The sequence below is a fragment of the Procambarus clarkii genome, chromosome 1 (genome assembly GCF_040958095.1).
Source record: "Procambarus clarkii isolate CNS0578487 chromosome 1, FALCON_Pclarkii_2.0, whole genome shotgun sequence".
Lineage (NCBI taxonomy): Eukaryota > Metazoa > Arthropoda > Malacostraca > Decapoda > Cambaridae > Procambarus > Procambarus clarkii.
In genome coordinates, this window is record NC_091150.1 from 2684650 (window position 1) to 2703491 (window position 18842).

Below are 18842 nucleotides of genomic sequence, written 5' to 3' on the forward strand. Positions count from 1 at the left end.
GGCCTGTTGGTCTAGTGGTATGATTCCTGCTTTGGGTGCAGGAGGTCCCGGGTTCAACTCCCGGACAGGCCCTCAATATTTTCCTTCCAGAGCAAGTTAATTATACTGTAAAATTAATTGCTTACATTTTACCAACATTAAGAAATGCACTATTAAACATAGGAGACACCATAAGACTTAATTTTTAATTAGCAAACCAGTATGATGCATATAATTTAAAATGTAATTAACTAATCTATATAAATGAAAATGGAAATGTTCGTTTGTTAAGAATCGCTAATCTCCGAAAGTTCTTCACCGATTGCTTTGAAATTTTGACACAACATTGCACTCGAATAGGTGCGTCTTTTTATATATCTATTATATAGATGACAGGTAAACTTTTGACAGGTAAAAACGTGCATTTTTTGAGAAACAGCGGCATCTGTTGCACATAATAACAACATGCACGCTATACTAAATATGTCACAAATTCCATTTCAATGTTTCCGATTGCATTGATAAATTATATTTTCATAGATTTCGATTTATATTATTTTTTAATGAATAATTTTGTGTGACATTGCATTGAAATTGAGCTGTGTTGTTTACCATACCATTCATTTTGTAGGAATAGGTATGGAAGCCACACCTGTGACAGGTAAAATTATGTTTTTCTTGAAAAACAGCGCCATCCGTTGCATGTAAGAACAACACACATGTTTTTTTTTTTTTTTTTTTTTCTTTTTAGCAGGGATAATCCTGCGCGGGCCCTAAGCCTCTGGCTGGCCCACTAAGTGATGCTTGGTTCTGTTTTACCTGGGCGGAGGATGAGTATGAATGACTCGTATGGTCGCTTCAGTAAGATGTTGCCATATGTGTTTAACAACTTCCTCTGCTCTGTTGAATCGAAGGTGAAATCTTAACGGGTTTGTAACTGCGCACTGTGTTAGATAATGTTCCAGTGGTCTGTCGGGCATTTCTCCACAGTGTTGACATTTCCTCTCACCTTCCGGAACCCGTAAGCCTATTTCCCATGCACATGGGTATCCAAGCCTGATGCGATGTAAGTGCACTTCTGTTGTTCGACTGCCTCCGTTCATCAAACTAAGTGGTTCGTAGTTGGTTGAATTCTTGTACCAACCCGCAGATCCTGATGTTGCAACTGCTGTGCTGTGGTCACTGTACATCTTTCGCATTGCTCTGTTTCGAATCACTTTCTTCATCTGGGAGAGACTCTGTGGTATGTAAATGTCTACATTCCTCCTCTTAGTAGCAAGTTTTGCAGCGTCGTCTGCAATGTCATTACCTAATAGTCCCACATGACTTGGCACCCAGTTGATTAGCACCCGTCGGCCTTGTCGTTTGAGTGTGTGCATGAATGATAAGACATTGGTGATCAGATGGATGTTATCACATAGGTGTTCCTGTTGCAAGGTTTCAATGGCGGTTCTCGAATCATGGATGATAACATGCTGTCGGTGTTCAGCAAGAGCATGTTCCAAAGCCTTTTGAATGGCTAGCATCTCAGTCTGTAAAGTCGAACACCCATTTGAGAGCCTCCAACTATATACAGAGTTTCCTGCGTTAACTGCAGCTCCGGTTTCTTGTCCCTGCTGGTCTACTGACCCATCCGTGAAGTAAGTGAAGCTGTCGGATGCCATGTTTGCTGCTATATGCATCTGTGCAAAGTGACGGAGCAGATGAGGATGTGTCTGGTTCTTCTTCCCGTCAAGAGCCATAATCTGAAAGTCTGCTGGCAGAGATTCCCAAGGGGCTTGTATAACAAAATCTGCATGTACGTCGTCGACACCCCTCTCAGTGACTGTGTTTGCCATATCGAATGTATCGATGGCGTTTATCGCACAATGGGTCCACCTGTTGCCAGTGGAGGCTCTTCTGTCCAGAGTTAGTGCTCCAGTGATCATATCTTTAAGTGAACTGATTCTAGGTGTAGTCAATATCTTGGTCAGCATGCACGCAGCAATCCCCTTTACCCTTATTTCAATCGACGTTAGCTTTGTCTCTAGTCTTAGGTTCAGGATTTTAGTCCATCTGGGAGCACCTGTTATGACTCGCAATGCATCATTTTGAAGAACCTCAACGTTCGCCCACTGACCAGGAGAAAGAGTAAGGCAGGCGCTGCATAATCAACCAGGGAACGAACGGCGTGTATGTAAAACATTCTCAACACTCTGTGTCCCGCTCCTAGACGGGGCCCTGTGATTGCTCTCATTATATTTATTCGTGACTTTGCTTTCTCCTTTAGATAATGAATTTGCTTATGGAATGTCATTTTAAAATCAATCCACACTCCGAGATATCGATATTGTGTAACCCACTGAAGGTTAATGTCCTGAATGCGTAGGTGCCTGTCTGGAGCCTTGCCACCTAGTCTCATCGCCTTAGACTTCTGTGCAGATATTTTTAGCCCTAAAACACTGCATTCAGATGCCACTTGATCTAAAGCACCTTGAGCTTTATGTAGAAGTGAAGGACCCGTAACGACTAATGCTAGATCATCAGCATAGCTTAGCAATGTAACACCTTCTGTAAAGGACATGGTAACAAGGTTTTCCATAAGGATGTTAAAAAGACTAGGACTGAGGACTCCTCCTTGTGGAGTCCCATTCTCGTGCAAGTGGTAGTCCGACACTTGTCCTTGCAACTTTACTCTGGCATACCTGTGACTTAGGTAATCTTGAATCCATGCTAGCATTTTCCCCCTCACACCTTTTTTAACTAAGGTGTGTAGTATTGCTGGCGGGCTTGCAAGTTCAAACGCTTTCTCCAGATCAAGGAAGACCACTATAGCTGGACCTGAGTTAACTGTTCCTAGTAATGTCGCTATGCAGTTTGCAGTACCTACTCGTCTAGTGAAGCCAAATATGTGTTTATGAAGGTCTCCAGTCTTCCTCAGTAGCCTATTTAAGACCATCCGTTCAGCAGTTTTACTAACGCATGATGTTAATGAAATGGGTCTGTAATTGCCAGGTTCATTCGGCTTAGGAATCGGGATGATGTCTGCTTTCTTCCAAGAGGGCGGTAGTTTGCCTTGCTGCCAAGACGCATTGATGACGTCCAATATCCCTCGGTCTCCAGCAGGACCTGCATGTGCGATCATTGAGTATGTAATGTTATCAGCACCTGGTGCAGTGTCCTTACCACCTTTTTTGGCTCTGCTTAGTTCCTGTTCGGTGAAGGGACAGTCACATTCGTCATTAATAGCTATGCCCTCATGAATGACTGTCATCCTCTCTTGTTTTAAGTGTTCTTGCTGCCTTCGGACCATTGCAGGAAGCTGATATGAAGCTGTTCTTTCTGCAAATTGGAGAGCAAGTCTCTCAGCCTCCTGCAATGGTTGAATACATGCCTGTGGCCGGGCTGGTCGACCTGATATAGTTTTAATCTGACCCCATATCTTGCCAACACTACTATGTTCATTTAGAGTTTGACACCACTCAAACCATCTTGCCTCCTTTACTTCTCTAGAAACTCGCCTTGCTTCAGATATCACCGCTCGTAGCAGAGTTCTACCTTCTGGTGTGGGGTTTCTCTTTAGATGTTTTCTGAAGATATTGACTCTGTGGTTCTGTTCTTTAACGTCATTACTATAGAACCAATAGTTCTTTCGTTTTGTGTTACCTGCGATAATGATTGGAATAGCTGTGTTCGCAGCAGCTGCAACGGCTTCCTGCAGATTGGTCTCGTGAATGTTCAAATCCTCAGGTGGCGTGTACGTTGCATACCATTTTTCAAGTTCTTCCTGGTATACATTCCAATTGGCCTTTCCTAAATTCCACCGAGGCTGCGCAGGTGGTGTAGGAGGTCGTGCCAGGTTGAGTGTCGTGACAGTAGCATAGTGGTCACTGGTGATCACCGGGTCTACTTCCCACTTCGCCTGATGCTTGAGTGCTGTTGAGATGAATGTAAGATCAAGGGAACCTCCTAGAATGTGAGTGGGTTCCCCAGTGTTGAGAAGTGTAATTTCAGGTACTTCTCGCAGAGCTGCAGCTAAATGGCGCCCATCTGCATTGGCTGGTCCAGTTGCACCTAACTCTGGATGATGAGCATTAAAATCTCCAGCAATAATAAAATTTTCCTGCGTGGCCAAGGCAAGCACTGCCTCTGCTTCCAGTTTACGTCTAGGGGGCTTGTAGACGTTGTATATGCGGAGCTCAAAATTAGCCATATTCACTGTAACTGCTAATACCTCTACTCCATCCCCACATGAAACTGAGTCTATTTTCTTGCTGGGTATGGTGTTTCTGACTAGGGTCATTAATCCTCGTAGTCTCCCCTGCTCATACGGTAGAACATAGTGCTGATATCCAGCTAATCTGAAGGATTTCGTGGCCGGGAAAAGAGTTTCTTCCAAAACGATTATATCTGCTTTCGTGCCGATTGCAGCCTCCTGAAGTGTGTGTTTTTTATTTCCAAGACCTTGAATGTTCCACTGCAGAATTCGTAATGGCCAGACGACGGGTTCGGTTGGTGTTGCTTGTTCTACTAGAACTCCTCCTCGGAATCGACTTCTATATTCTCCGCCTCGCAAGTCGTGTCGCTGCAAATCGGACTGCATTGATAGTTCGTGGTCATCCCCGACGTTGTTGGAATCTGTGCATAACTGTGGTCCATCGCTATGTTGTTGGAAGTGCAGCAGGTCGGACTGCATTGATTGTCCGTGGTCAACCCCGGCATTGTCGGAATCTGTGCAGAACTGTGGTCCATCACTTTGTTGGTGGTATTGCTGCAAGTCGGACTGCATTGATTGCTCGCGGCCGTTTCTTGTGTTGGCGGAACCTGCGCATCTCTGCTGTTCAATACGTCTTTGTTGGCGTTGCTGCAGATCAGACTGCATTGGCTGTTGTTGTCTGTCTCCTGTGTGTGAAGATTCTGTTGACCGTGGGTGGTCACAGCGTCTTGCAGTTGCGTTTGTGAATGTTGATGTTCCGGTGTCTTGACTAGCCGACTGTTGTCGGTAGTCAGTATAACCAAGTTGCGTTGTTTGTCCTCTTGTGCTCCATCCTGTCGGAGACTGTCTATTTCTCGTGTAACTGTGGTCTGCTGCACGATCTTGTCCATTATCACACAAGTGATGTCTTGAGTCTGTTGTTGTGAGGCGTTCTGCGTCATCTGTAGGCAATTGATAATGGTCTCTGCCATGATCTTCACGATGGTTTTCAGCTGGACCTCGGTAAAACTGTATAGCTGGTGAGTAGATTCCGAAAGTAAGTGTTTTCTGCTCTTTTGCATTTGCTGGACTTCTGCAACACTTTCGTGTAATGTCTGATTCGGAAGTGACAGATTCGGGAAATTTTGCTCCGTGAGAGCGGGTGGCTGTTGTGGCTGTGCACGAGTGTTCCAGACGTTGGTGTTGGGGTACGTATCGCTGGGCAGTGTGTTGATCCTGGCCTGAGCTGTCTGCACTTTTTGTTTCCGTGCAGAGCAGGTTGTGCTCCAGGCATGATGTTTGCCTCCACAATTTGGACATTTGGCTGTAGTGGTCTGGTTTGCCTTGTGCTTGGCAATACAGTCTTTGGTGGGATGTCTCAGGCTGCACACTCCGCACCTCTCCTGTCCTGTGCAGCGTGACTGATGGTGGCCGTATTTCTGACACCTGAAGCAGCGTAGGGGTTCCGGGACGTATGGCCTCTGTCGGTATGTCCCCCAATTTCCAAGACCGAAAGTTTCCGGCACATGTCCCATGACGGTCACCAGAACCTGACGCGTCGCTGCCTTGTCTACTTTTGTGTGGCAACGTTCCGCACTCAGGACTTGCTTGTGTTCTAGCACTGGATCCAGGGGAAAGTCGATTGGGTATCCCAAAAGCACGACTCGTGTGCGTCGTTCTGAAGGGTCCAGCTTTACCAAGCACACAGGTTTCCCCTGCAGGACTCTTACCGTCTCTAAGTAATGTGCAGTCTGTTGGTCTTGAGGTGTCAGTATTATTTCTCCCTTCAGGTTGACTGTAATGGAAAGTTTGAGCTCTGGTTGTTCTTTTTCCATCGCCGTTACTACTCCATATGCTGTAGGAAAGTGGTCGGTCTGCATTATCTTGAATTTCGGAAGAAGTGCAGAGGCTGGCGAAGTCTGGTGTGAGACTGGTGGTGTCCTCCCCTGTCCCATACTGCTGTCCTGCGGCTGGGCTGTGGAGAGAGGAACAATGGCCGACATTGGCTGGCGTGAAACCGGTGGTGTCCTCTCCTGACTCATACTGCCGTCCCGCGGCAGCGTTGCGGACAGAGAAGCATTGACTGACACTGGCTGGTGTGTGACTGACGCTGTCCTCTCTAGGTCCATTACGTCCGCTGACTTGCTGGTAGAAGCAAGTGGTAAAGCCTCGATAGCAGTTTTCTTTGGGGCCTGCTGCACATCGGTCCCTCATCCTTCCTCGTCCGAAAGCTGCGTCCATTCCCTCTTGCGCTGAGCCTTCCCCATGGCTCGCTTCACGTAGTGAGAACCGACTCAAACCACCGGAGCAGCAGGCGACACGTCCTCACTGCACAGTAGCTCAGGAGCCCACTGAACACACATGTTATGCAAAATATGTTACAATTCCATTTCAATGTTTCTGATTGCATTTAAATTGAATTTTCATAGATTTTTATTTATTTTAATTTTGATTTAATTATTTTGAGTGAATTGCTTTGAAATTGAGCTGTGATGTTTACCATACTGTTCATTTCGTGAGTATAGTATATTTTATTTTTCATATTTTCATTTTATTTTTTAACTGTTTTTCTTATATTTTAGTGATGAGAACATCAGATCACTTTATGTTCCCAAATTTTTGACACAGGTGGAAACTGAGTACCCAAATGAGCCACAGGGATGTTAGAAAGAACATTTTCAGAATCGGAGTAGTTAACAGAGGGAATGCATTTGGCGTGCACCTCCATGTGGTGGAGGCTTTTTTTTTTTTTTTTCTTTCTTTTTAGCAGGGATAATCCTGCGCGTGCCCTAAGCCTCTGGCTGGCCTACTAAGTGATGCTTGTGTCTGTTTTACTTGGGCGGAGGATGAATATTTATGACTCGTATGGTCGCTTCAGTAAGATTTTGCCATATGTGGTTAACAACTTCCGCTGCTCTGTTGAATCTAAGTTGAAATCTTAATGGGTTTGTAACTGTGCACTGTGTTAGATAATGTTCCAGTGGTCTGTCGGGCATTTCTCCACAGTGTTGACATTTCGTCTCACCTTCCGGAACCTGTAAGCCTATTTCCCATGCACATGGGTATCCAAGCCTGATGCGATGTAAGTGCACTTCTGTTGGTCTACTGCCCCCTTTCATCAAAGTAAGTGGTTCGTAGTTGGTTGAATTCTTGTACCAACCCGCAGATCCTGATGTTGCAACTGCTGTGGTGTGGTCACTGTACATCTTTCGCATTGCTCTGTTTCGAATTACTTTCTTCATCTGGGATAGACTCTGTGGTATGTAAATGTCTACATTTCTCCTCTTAGTAGCAAGTTTTGCAGCTTCGTCTGCAATGTCATTACCTATTAGTCCCACATGACTTGGCACCCAGTTGATAAGTACCCGTCGGCCTTGTCGTTTGGGTAACTTGTGATCAGATGTATGTTAACACATATGTGTTCTTGTTGCAAGGTTTCAATGGCGGTTCTCGAATCTGTATGGATGATAACATGTTGTCGGTGTTCAGCAAGAGCATGTTCCAAAGCCTTTTGAATGGCTAGCATCTCTGTTTGTAAAGTCGAACACCCATTTGAGAGCCTCCAACTATATACAGAGTTTCCTGCTGTAACTGCAGCTCCGGTTTCTTGTCCCTGCTGCTCTACTGACCCATCCGTGAAGTAAGTGAAGCTGTCGGATGCCATGTTTGCTTCTATATGCATCTGTGCAATGTTACGTAGCAGATGAGGATGTGTCTGGTTCTTCTTTCCTTCAAGAGCCATAATCTTAAAGTCTGCTGGCAGAGATTCCCAAGGGGCTTGTATAACAAAGTCTGCATGTATGTCGTCGACACCCCTCTCAGTGACTGTGTTTGTCATATCGAACGTATTGATGGTGTTTATCGCACAATGGGTCCATCTGTTGCCATTGGAGGCTCGTCTGTCCAGAGTTAGTGCTCCAGTGATTATATCTTTAAGTGAACTGATTCTAGGTCTAGTCAATATCTCGGTCAGCATGCACGCAGCAATCCCCTTTACTCTTATTTCAATCGACGTTAGCTTTGTTTCTAGTCTTAGGTTCAGTATTTTAGTCCATCTGGGAGCACCTGTTATGATTCGCAATGCATCATTTTGAAGAACCTCAACGTTTGCCCACTGACCAGGAGAAAGAGTGAGTAAGGCAGGCGCTGCATAATCAACCAGGGAACGAACGGCGTGTATGTAAAACATTCTCAACACTCTGTGTCCCGCTCCTAGACGGGGCCCTGTGATTGCTCTCATTATATTTATTCGTGACTTTGCTTTCTCCTTTAGATATTGAATTTGCTTATTGAATGTCATTTTAAAATCAATCCACACTCCGAGATATCGATATTGTGTAACCCACTGAAGGTTAATGTCTTGAATGCGTAGGTGGTGGTGGAGGCTGACTCCATTCACAGTTTCTAATGTAGATATGATAGAGCCCAGTAGACTCAGGAATCTGTACATCGGTTGATTGACAGTTGAGAGGCAGGACCAAAGAGCCAGAGCTCAACCCCCACAAGCACAATTAGGTGAGTACTCATGTAAATATATTTATATGTAGATGTGATAGAGCCCTGAAGGCTGAGGAATATGTACATCAGTTGATTGATGGTTGCGAGGTGGGATCAAAGAGGCAGAGCTCAATCCCTGCAAGCACAATCCCTGCAAGCACAACTAGGTGAGTACAACTAGGTGAGTACACACACACACACAAACACACAAACAGGGCTGTGAAGGTTTCAGTGACTACATAGCAGGTACTGTAACAAATGGAGGGAAAAAAATTATAGTCGTAGTCATATATAATCTACCACCAAATGACAGAAGACCTAGACAGGAATATGATAGAAACAACATGGCCACCATTAACATAATAGAAAGAGCAGCTTCTGTTGCTAGCAGGAATGGATCTGGACTACTAATTATGGGAGACTTAAACCATGGGAAGATAGATTGGAAGAACAGAGACCCGCATGGAGGACCAGAAACATGGAGAGCTAAGCTGCTGGACGTGGCAACAAGAAACTTTCTAAGCCAGCACATCAAAGAACCATCAAGAATGAGAGGAGAAGATGAACCAGCAATGCTTGATTTGATATTTACCCTAAATGAGTGGGATATAAGGGAAGTTAAGATGGAAGCGCCCTTGTGAATGAGTGACCACAGTGTATTGAACTTTGAGTACCTGGTAGAGCTAGGACTTATCTCCCCCCAAAAAGAACTAGGAATAAAAAAGCTGGCATACCGAAAGGGGAATTATGAACAGATGAGAAGTTTCCCAAGTGAAATACCTTGGGACACAGACCTCAGAGACAAGTCTGTACAGGGTATGATGGACTATGTTACCCAAAAGTGTCAGGAGGCAGTAAACAGGTTCATCCCGGCCCAAAGGGAAAAATCCGAGAAGCAACAGAAGAATCCATGGTATAATAGGGCATGTGTGGAAGCGAAGAAGCTGAACAAAAGGGCGTGGAGGAACTTCCGGAATAACAGAACACCAGAAAGCAGAGAGAGATACCAGAGAACCAGGAATGAGTACGTCAGGGTGAGCAGAGAAGCAGAGAAAAATTTTGAAAATGATATAGCAAACAAAGCCAAGACCGAACCAAAGCTACTCCACAGTCACATCAGAAGGAAAACAACAGTGAAAGAACAGGTATTGAAACTTCGAACAGGCGAGGACAGGTATACAGAGAATGACAGAGAGGTGTGTGAAGAACTCAACAAGAGGTTCCAGGAGGTCTTCACAATAGAACAAGGTGAGGTCACTGTGCTAGGAGAAAGGGAGGTAAACCAGGCGGCCTTGGAAGAGTTCGAAATTACGAGAGAGGAGGTCAAGAGACACCTGCTGGATCTGGATGTTAGAAAGGTTGTTGGTCCAGATGGGATCTCACCATGGGTACTGAAAGAGTGTGCAGAGGCACTTTGCTTGCCACTCTCCATAGTGTATAGTAAGTCACTGGAGACGGGAGACCTACCAGAAATATGGAAGACGGCGAATGTGGTCCCAATATACAAAAAGGGCGACAGACAAGAGGCACTGAACTACAGGCCAGTGTCCTTGACTTGTATACCATGCAAGGTGATGGAGAAGATCGTGAGAAAAAACTTGGTAACACATCTGGAGAGAAGGGACTTCGTGACAAATCGCCAACATGGGTTCAGGGAGGGTAAATCTTGCCTAACAGGCTTGATAGAATTCTACGATCAGGTGACAAAGATTAAGCAAGAAAGAGAGGGCTGAGCGGACTGCATTTTCTTAGATTGTCGGAAAGCCTTTGACACAGTACCGCATAAGAGGCTGGTACATAAGCTGGAGAGACAGGCATGTGTAGCTGGTAAGGTGCTCCAGTGGATAAGGGAGTATCTAAGCAATAGGAAGCAGAGAGTTACGGTGAGAGGTGAGACCTCCGATTGGCGTGAAGTCACCAGTGGAGTCCCACAGGGCTCTGTACTCGGTCCTATCTTGTTTCTGATATATGTAAATGATCTCCCGGAGGGTATCGATTCATTTCTCTCAATGTTTGCGGACGATGCTAAAATTATGAGAAGGATTAAAACAGAAGAGGACTGTTTGAGGCTTCAAGAAGACCTAGACAAGCTGAAGGAATGGTCAAACAAATGGTTGTTAGAGTTTAACCCAACCAAATGTAATGAAGATAGGTGTAGAGATAGGTGCACCTATCTTCAAATGTAATGAAGATAGGTGTAGGGAGCAGGAGGCCAGATACAAGGTATCATCTGGGAGAGGAAATTCTTCAGGAGTCAGAGAAGGAAAAAGACTTGGGGGTTGATATCACGCCAGACCTGTCTCCTGCAGCACATATCAAGCGGATAACATCAGCGGCATATGCCAGGCTGGCCAACATACGAACGGCATTCAGAAACTTGTGTAAAGAATCATTCAGAACCTTGTATACCACATATGTCAGGCCAATCCTGGAGTATGCAGCCCCAGCATCAAGTCCATATCTAGTCAAGGATAAGACTAAACTGGAAAAGGTTCAAAGGTTTGCCACCAGACTAGTACCCGAGCTGAGAGGTATGAGCTACGAGGAGAGACTACGGGAATTAAACCTCACTTCGCTGGAAGACAGAAGAGTTAGGGGGGACATGATCACCACATTCAAGATTCTGAAGGGAATTGATAGGGTAGATAAAGACAGTCTATTTAACACAAGGGGAACACGCACAAGGGGACACAGGTGGAAACTGAGTGCCCAAATGAGCCACAGAGATATTAGAAAGAACTTTTTTAGTGTCAGAGTGGTTGACAAATGGAATGCATTAGGGGGTGATGTGGTGGAGGCTGACTCCATACACAGTTTCAAGTGTAGATATGATAGAGCCCAATAGGCTCAGGAATCTGTACACCTGTTGATTGACGATTGAGAGGCGGGACCAAAGAGCCAGAGCTCAACCCCCGCAAACACAACTAGGTGAGTACAACTAGGTGAGTACACACACACACACACACACACACACACACACTCAGTAGTTTCAAAGCGTTATATGACAAAGAGTGCTGGGAAGACGGGACACCACGAGCATAGCTCTCATCCTGTAACTACACTTAGGTAATTACACACACACGCACACACACACACACACACACACACACACACACACAAACACACATATCACACACATACACACACACACACAAACACACACACACACACAAACACACGCACACACACACACACACACACTCACAGGTCAAGCGGGATGGTAAGACAACAGAATGAAGCTGGAGGAGAGGGACTGGACGAGTCATTCATGGAGATGATTGCTAAGGCATGGAAGGAAGTCAGTGGGGAATTGAAGGACCTGAGGGGGAACTATATGTAAGCTGCAGATAGAACTAAGTGCAGCACAAGAGGAGATAAAAAGCCTAAAAACAGGCCCTCATCAGACTCTGACCAGGGGACCAACCCCCAGGTGCCAGGAGATGTAGCAATAGCAGGGACCCCTACAATTGGCCCAACCTTTGCTGAAATGCTCAAGAGCCCAGGAGCAATGTCCACAGTCAAGGAAGTTGTAATGAAAGCAGTAACCTCACAGGAGGCAGCTAGATGCACAAGTCAGCTAATGGAAAGGAAAAGAGCTGTAGTAGTGGTAGGTGTGAAGGAACAACAGGGCTCCACAAGGGAGGAAACGAGAACAAAAGACAAAGCTGCAGTGGCAGGGATATTAAAGGAGATAGGAATGGAAGGGGTTGAACGAGACATAGAACAGTTTTTCCGGATTGGCCAGTACAACAGAGACAAAAAGAGATTGATCAAGGTAGCATTCAAGAGCGAGGACATCAAAGAGGACATCCTAGTAAGGAAGAGCAAACTGAGGTATGCAAGGAACTACAAAGAGGTATATGTTCAGAGGGACATGACCAGAGACGAGATAGTAAGGGCAGCAGATGCAAGGAAAAGGCGCAAGGAGAGGGAAGAGAGCCAGGGAACCTCAGCCTCCAACCCAGCAATCCCAGAGGGGAGTGGGGAACCCCAATCCAGCAACCCAGGAACCCCAGGGGGGAATGCAACACCCCAGCCCACCACCCAATAGGGCCCTCTCTACCCCCCAGCACAAACCCTTCCTTGACCCTGCATAATGCCCATCATGAAACCCAAATCCTCCCCCTCCCCTTACCCCAAGTATCCCCTACTTTCCCGGCCCCTGCTCTTCTCCCTGCCCCAAGCAGGCCTGAACAAGACCAAAGCCCTCTATCCCCCACTCCACCTCCCTCCAAACCCCTGTCAACTACACCGCAGGAGGGCGCGCCCTCTCCCCAAGCAATCCCTGCTCCCTCACCCCCAGGACTTCTTCCTGCCCCAAGCAGGCCTGAGGAAGACCTAAGCCCTCCACCCCCCACTTCACCTCCCCCTGAACCCCTGGAAACTACCCCACAGGAGGATGAGCCTACCCAAGTAGCAATGACCATAGAACACCCTCCTACACTTGTGGGGAGTGAGGGTGAAATTGGATATAAGAAAGTGAGCTTCAAGGTAATGTACTCAAACATTGATGGGATTACCAATAAAGCAAGTGAACTGGCAGAAAGGGTGCAAGAAGAAAACCCAGATGTAATAGGACTGACGGAAACAAAATTGTCAGGAGTCATAACAGATGCTGTGTTTCCAAAGGACTACTATATAGTAAGGAAAGAGAGGGAAGGGAGAGGAGGTGGAGGAGTGGCCCTGCTGATAAGGAATGATTGGAGTTTTGATGAGATGGAAATTCCGGGCTGTGACGGATTCAGAGATTACATAACAGGAACTATAACAATAGGTGGACGTAAGATAATAGTGACAGTCATTTACAACCCTCCCCTAAATGACAGAAGACCTAGACAGGAGTTTGATAGGAACAACATGGCAACCATTAATATAATAGAGAGAGCAGCTTCAGTTGCCTGCAGGAATTTCTCAAGACTCTTAATCATGCGTGATTTCAACCATGGTAAGATAGACTGGGAGAATGGGGTCCCACATGGTGGTGCAGATACGTGGCGAGCTAAACTCTTGGAAGTGGCAACAAGGAATTTTCTGAGCCAGCATGTCAAGGAACCCACAAGAATGAGAGGCAATGATGAACCAGCTAGACTCGACTTGATATTCACCCTGAATGAGTCAGAAATAAGGGAAGTCAAAGTTGAAGCCGCCATAGGAATGAGTGACCACAGTGTACTGACCTTTGAGTACTTGGTGGAGGTAGGGATAACCTATCCAAGGATAGGAGCGGAGGGGAAAAGACTGAATTACCGAAGAGGAAAATATGACGAGATGAGGAACTTCCTCAGGGGAATTCCATGGGAAACAGAACTTAGAGACAAGAATGTGCAGGTCATGATGGATTTTGTCACCCAAAAGTGCCAGGAAGCTGCAGACAGGTTTATCCCCGTCCAAAAGGAGAAAAACGAAAAACAACAGAAAAACCCATGGTTCAACCAGGAATGTAAAGTAGCGAAACAACTGAGTAAAAGAACATGGAGAAACTACAGAAATAACAGAACACCAGAGAGCAGAGAGAGATACCAGAGGGTCAGAAATGAGTACATCAGAGTGAGGAGGGAAGCAGAGAGACAGTTTGAAAATGACATCGCGAGTAAAGCCAAGACCCAACCAAAGTTGCTCCACAGCCACATCAATAGAAAAACAGCTGTGAAGGAACAAGTGATGAAGCCGTGGAAAGGGGAGAACAGATACACAGAGAATGACAAGGAGGTGTGTGAAGAACTCAACAAGAGATTCCAGGAGGTCTTCACAATAGAACAAGGAGAATCCCATGCGCTAAATGAGGAGGCGGCAAACCAAGCAACCTTAGAGGAATTTGACCTCACCATTGATGAGGTCAAAAGGTGTCTGCTGGAACTGGATGTGACAAAGGCTGTTGGGCCTGATAAAATCTCACCATGGATACTAAAAGAAGGTGCAGAAGCACTAAGTGTGCCACTCTGTATGGTGTATAACAGGTCACTGGAAAAAGGAGACTTACCAGAAAGTTGGAAGACAGCTAACGTGGTCCCAATATACAAAAAGGGTGACAGGCAAGAGGCACTGGATTAAAGGCCAGTTTCCTTAACTTGTATACCATGCAAGGTGATGGAGAAGATCGTGAGGAAAAGCCTCGTAGAGCATCTGGAGGGAAATAACTTTGTAACGCTCCACCAACATGGGTTCAGAGATGGTAAATCGTGTCTCACAGGTTTAATAGAATTTTATGACCAGGCAACAAAAATTAGGCAGGAAAGAGAAGGGTGGGCCGACTGCATTTTCCTGGATTGCCAAAAAGCCTTTGACACAGTACCCCATAAAAGGCTGTTAAAAAAGTTGGAGCAACAGGCAGGAGTAAAAGGGAAGGTGCTCCAGTGGATAAGGGAGTACTTAAGCAACAGGAAACAGCGAGTAACGGTGAGGGGGAAGACATCAGAGTGGCGAGATGTCACCAGCAGAGTCCCACAGGGCTCAGTACTTGGACCCATCCTGTTACTAATATATGTGAACGATCTTCCAGAGGGTATAGACTCATTCCTCTCAATGTTTGCTGATGATGCAAAAATTATGAGAAGAATCAAGACGGATGAAGATAGACAGAGACTACAGGATGACCTGGATAAACTGGAGGAATGGTCTAGAAAATGGCTGCTAAAGTTCAACTCACGAAATTGTAAGGTTATGAAATTAGGCGAAGGGAGCAGGAGGCTGAACGCAAGGTATCATCTGGGAGGGGAAATCCTGCAAGAGTCAAATAGAGAGAAGGATCTGGGGTTGATATCACACCGAACCTGTCCCCAGAGGCCCACATCAAAAGAATATCATCAGCGGCATATGCTAGACTGGCCAACAAAAGAACTGCCTTCAGAAACTTGTGTAAGGAATCTTTCAGAACCCTGTATACCACTTATGTAAGACCAATCCTAGAGTATGCAGCTCCAGCCTGGAGTCCATACCTAGTTAAACACAAGACAAAGTTAGAGAAGATTCAGCGGTATGCCACCAGGCTCGTCGCGGAACTGAGAGGATTGAGCTACGGGGAAAGGCTAAAGGAGCTGAACCTCACATCCCTGGAAAACAAAAGAGTAAGGGGAGACATGATAACCACCTACAAAATTCTCAGGGGAATTGACAGGGTGGACAAAGACAAACTCTTCAGCACGGGTGGGACACAAACAAGGGGGACACAGGTGGAAACTTAGTACCCAGATGAGCCACAGAGACGTTAGAAAGAATTTTTTCAGTGTCAGAGTAGTTAATAAATGAAATGCACTAGGAAGTGATGTGGTGGAGGCTGACTCCATACACAGTTTCATATGTAGATATGATAGAGCCCAGTAGGCTCAGGAATCTGTACACCAGTTGATTTACAGTTGAGAGGCGGGACCAAAGAGCCAAAGCTCAACACCCGCAAGCACAATTAGGTGAGTACAATTAGGTGAGTACACACACACTCACACACACACACACACAGGGCTCTGTACTCGGTCCTATCTTGTTTCTGATATATGTAAATGATCTCCCGGAGGGTATCGATTCATTTCTCTCAATGTTTGCGGACGATGCTAAAATTATGAGAAGGATTAAAACAGAAGAGGACTGTTTGAGGCTTCAAGAAGACCTAGACAAGCTGAAGGAATGGTCGAACAAACGGTTGTTAGAGTTTAACCCAACCAAATGTAATGTAATGAAGATAGGTGTAGGGAGCAGGAGGCCAGATACAAGGTATCATCTTGGAGAGGAAATTCTTCAGGAGTCAGAGAAGGAAAAAGACTTGGGGGTTGATATCACGCCAGACCTGTCTCCTGCAGCACATATCAAGCGGATAACATCAGCGGCATATGCCAGGCTGGCCAACATACGAACGGCATTCAGAAACTTGTATAAAGAATCATTCAGAACTTTGTATACCACATATGTCAGGCCAATCCTGGAGTATGCAGCCCCAGCATGGAGTCCATATCTAGTCAAGGATAAGACTAAACTGGAAAAGGTTCAAAGGTTTGCCACCAGACTAGTACCCGAGCTGAGAGGTATGAGCTACGAGGAGAGACTACGGGAATTAAACCTCACTTCGCTGGAAGACAGAAGAGTTAGGGGGGACATGATCACCACATTCAAGATTCTGAAGGGGATTGATAGGGTAGATAAAGACAGTCTATTTAACACAAGGGGAACACGCACAAGGGGACACAGGTGGAAACTGAGTGCCCAAATGAGCCACAGAGATATTAGAAAGAACTTTTTTAGTGTCAGAGTGGTTGACAAATGGAATGCATTAGGAAGTGATGTGGTGGAGGCTGACTCCATACACAGTTTCAAGTGTAGATATGACAGAGCCCGATAGGCTCAGGAATCTGTACACCTGTTGATTGACGGTTGAGAGGCGGGACCAAAGAGCCAGAGCTCAACCCCCGCAAACACAACTAGGTGAGTACAACTAGGTGAGTACACACACACACACACACACACACACACACACACACACACACACACACACACACACACACACACACACACACACACACACACACACAGGGGCCTCATAGCCTGGTGGATAGCGCGCAGGATTCGTAATTCTGTGGCGCGGGTTCGATTCCCGCACGAGGCAGAAACAAATGGGCAAAGTTTCTTTCACCCTGAATGCCCCTGTTACCTAGCAGTAAATAGGTACCTGGGAGTTAGTCAGCTGTCACGGGCTGCTTCCTGGGGTGTGTGTGTGTGTGTGGTGTGGAAAAAAAAAATTAGTTAGTGTAGTTAGTAAACAGTTGATTGACAGTTGAGAGGCGGGACCAAAGAGCCAGAGCTCAACCCCCGCAAGCACAACTAGGTGAGTACACACACACACACACACACACACACACACACACACTCCTTGATGATAAAGGAATGGAGGTTCAAGGAGATGGTTATCCCAGGCTGCTAGGGGTACTGTACATTAAATGCACCATGACGATGGGAACATTATGAGTAGAAGTAGCGGTGATATAAAACCCTCCACCAAACGACAGAAAACCCAGGCAAGAGGATGACAGAAACATCATGGCAGTTAACACTATAATTCAGAGGGCAGCCACTGCTGCCTGTAGAAACCGATCCCTTATGCTCATCATGGGGAATATCAATCATGGAAGGATAGACTGGGAGAACAAGGAACCACACGGAGGTGAGGAAACATGATGAGCTAAACTATTTGAGGTGGCGACAAAACCTTTTAAGGCAGCATGTCAGGGGACCCACTAGGATGAGAGGAAACGATGATGTGCGAGACTCGACCTAGTCTTCACTCGGAACGACTCCGACTTAAGGGAAATCGGTTTCGAGGCCCCAGTCGGAATAAGCAATCACAGTGTAATCACGTTTGAGTATTTGGTCGAAGAATGGTTAATATACTCAAGGAAGGGACCTGAAAACAAAAGGCTGGTATTCCGAAAGGGAAACTACGAGGAGATAAGAAAATTCGTAACATATATAACTTGGGAAAGCTTAGGGGAAAGACGGCCCAAGATATGATGGACTACATCACGAAGAAGTTTAAGGCGGCAGCAGACAAGTTTGACCCGGTCTGAAAGGAAAAAAATGAAACTCAGATGAGAATCCCATGGTTTAATTAGAGAAGTAAGCTAGGAGGGCAACAAAATACAAGGGTGCGGAGAAACAATAGAAATAACAGGACACTTGAGAGCCGAGAAAGATACCAGAGTGCAAGAAATGAATACGTCAGGGTGAGGAGAGAGGCAGAAGGACAATACGAAAATGAGATAGCAAGTATGGAAAATACTCAACCTAAATTGCTGCACAGCCACATCAGAAGAAGGAAAACAGTTAAGGAACTGGTAATGAAATTGAGGATACGGTCTGGCAGATTCACTACAAACGATGAGGAAGTGTGCGATGTTTACCAGTTGGTTGATCACATGCTGAAAATTATACTATGTTCAAGAAAAACATTGCTTGCTCTAAATTCTTGTGACCCGGGTTCGAATCCCGAACAAAGGCTCTGATAATTTTCAATAGGCATATTTCATTGTAAAAAGGAGATTTAAATAACGTAACTAAACTCAAATATCCACGGCCTGTTGGTCTAGTGGTATGATTCCTGCTTTGGGTGCAGGAGGTCCCGGGTTCAACTCCCGGACAGGCCCTCAATATTTTCCTTCCCGAGCAAGTTAATTATACTGTAAATTTAATTGCTTACATTTTGCCAACATTA

General features: G+C 45.6%; 2 non-coding genes across 2 annotated transcripts; both read left to right on the forward strand.

The window, feature by feature from the left end:
* TRNAP-UGG (transfer RNA proline (anticodon UGG)) lies at positions 1 to 72 on the forward strand. The gene has a single exon. It is a non-coding gene; the product is annotated as a tRNA-Pro (tRNA).
* Positions 73 to 18702: 18630 nt separating this feature from the next.
* TRNAP-UGG (transfer RNA proline (anticodon UGG)) lies at positions 18703 to 18774 on the forward strand. Its single transcript has one exon. It is a non-coding gene; the product is annotated as a tRNA-Pro (tRNA).
* The last annotated feature ends 68 nt before the right edge of the window (positions 18775 to 18842 follow it).